Genomic DNA, 2,500 nt, shown 5'->3' with positions numbered 1-2,500 from the left:
ATACGAGGACACCCACGTAATGAGGCAATGTAGTTTCACCCTTTTTCTCATGGCCAGGCTTAAGGTCTCGTTCGGAAATCTTCCCTTTTTTCGGCTGTAAATTCCTCGGTTGTATAATGAGGTCTGAAATTATATTTAGTATTTCTCTTATGAAGGGGATTGTATTCAGCAAGCAAATAATTCGTGCAATATGGTGGATGAATATATATATATATATATACATATATAAACATATATATATATATATTTTTTTTTTCCCTACAGGACGTAGGCCTCTCTCAGTTCACTATTGAGAGGTTATATGGCAGTGCCACTCTTGCCTGATTGGATGCCCTTCCTAATCAACCGCGGTTCGGCGTGCTAACACTTGTGCCACGGCGGTGACTTCCTATATGAGTGAGTGAGGGACGGAGTGTGTGTGTGTGTGTGTGTGTGTGTGTGTGTGTGTGTGTGTGTGTGTGTGTGTGTGTGTGTGTGTGTGTGTGTGTGTGTATGTGTATGTGTATGTGTGTGTATGGGTGTGTGTGTGTGTGTGTGTGTGTGTGTGTGTGTGTGTGTGAGTGAGTGAGTGAGTGAGTGAGTGAGTGAGTGAGTGAGTGAGTGAGTGAGTGAGTGAGTGAGTGAGTGAGTGAGTGAGTCAGGGACGGAGTGTGTGTGTGTGTGTGTTTGTGTGTGTGTGTGGGGGGGGGTGTTTTGTGTTTGTATCATATGCAAAATAATGAATTAAGAACTCTACTCAACACTGTATATATTTCATATAACATATAACACAAATAGGAAAAATATGGTGATAAATGTTCATATGCTGTGTGTATGTATATATAAATACATACACATAGAAAACCACAATAAAGACTCCCTAATTCATCCTCTGACAAAGGTTCATCCCAAATTCGCTCCCGGCAAAAATTGGCTCAATTCATCTGCTGGCGAAAAGTTCGACCCTAATACGTCCTCTGGCAAACTTCCTCCCTAGTGCATCCCCTAACTAAATTTCCACCCTAATAATAATAAAAGAAAAAAAAATCATTCCTTGAAAAAAAAAAAACAATACTGCTTCATTCGTCCCCTGCCAGAAGTTCGTCCCTGATTCCTCTCGAAGCAGAAACTCCCCTGAACCAAAATTACAACCACAACAATGCTAGTAGTACGATGGAAGGTGGTAGGCTGTGAAATACTATTTCATGCTGTTTGTGAACCCGTGGAGATATTCATGTGAAGGGTCGCAGTTTCCATTGAACCTAGATTAGTATTATTCTCTTCATGTCTTGTACAGAAAACTAAGGGAGCGAAATTTGGCTTACCCGGCTTTCTTCGTTTTGAGACAGGGACTAAGAAGTGTGGAAATACCCCATTGCATATTATTAATGCAGTCCCACGTAGGAATGATTTGTATGGGAGATCCCCTGAACGCGAACTGATGTGTATGTCTTCCCTAAAGGGAAAAATCATATCTAAATCAGAAGTCACAGTTGCCTTGCCTCTAATAAAGGATGATTTCCTGAGTTACCTTCAACTCTGCTGGTAGACAAGCGCCATATTCTCCCACACGACCAGTCGAGCTGCCTTTGATTGTAAGCAATGGTATGTACACCGTAGGGAATATGGTGGCCAAAGGACTTACATCATACCAACCACTGTTCCTGCCTGGTCCTCTTGGCAGTTTCCTGTGCATACCTGACAACCTCTCCCGGGAGAGCTAGATTCTCTGGCTCACCTTGATGGGAAATGATTGACCGGATAACCCCAAAACTGTTTTAATATGTCCTCCAAAGCTCCCTCTAATTTATCACGGCGTCCAGGCCAACAGACTTAAATGCCTTAGCTTAAAAAAAGCAAATGTACATCAGAGTGTCTGTTGTCAACTGAGTTGAGAGAAGTTGACATGCGCTATTCTAGGGGCATTTTAAAAAAAATATATATAACCGGACCTATGTCGATGTAATAAAGTAAAAAAAAAAAAAATGTGTCCCTTCATGAGGGCAAGCCAGAACGCGAGGGGGAAAATGGGAAGTATCCCACTGGCAGCCCGAGCAACGGCATATCCACGCTGCAGGTGTGACAAATCATATTACGACAAAAGACGTGACATCGGCGCTAGAACCACCGAACACTGAGCTGGCGTCCTTCATCACATTTCTCCCAAAGCTATAGTGCTACCTATAGACGAGCAAGGCATATACTGGATGAAAGCAAGCACGCTTTCCATATTGAGATATAAACACTACTTATAGCGAGTTCACACTTCGATAAGTTTCGCATTGTTGATTATTCATCAAACAAACTACAAGCCACAGTGATCAGGTGACTCGCAGCTGGTATAAATATGCTTTTGTGTCTTTGTCACATGTGTATAATTAACATTATTGATGAATGATTAGTCACCACCTGTAAGTTAAATAAAAATTTTCGTGATTGAGTACACCGTACTTATCTTCGTATATGCATATATTTGCTGCATATATATATATATATATATATATATATATATATATATATA

This window comes from Penaeus chinensis, chromosome 15 (genome assembly GCF_019202785.1).
Source record: "Penaeus chinensis breed Huanghai No. 1 chromosome 15, ASM1920278v2, whole genome shotgun sequence".
Lineage (NCBI taxonomy): Eukaryota > Metazoa > Arthropoda > Malacostraca > Decapoda > Penaeidae > Penaeus > Penaeus chinensis.
The sequence above is the reverse complement of the archived record's forward strand: the minus strand, read 5'-3'. Positions refer to the sequence as shown.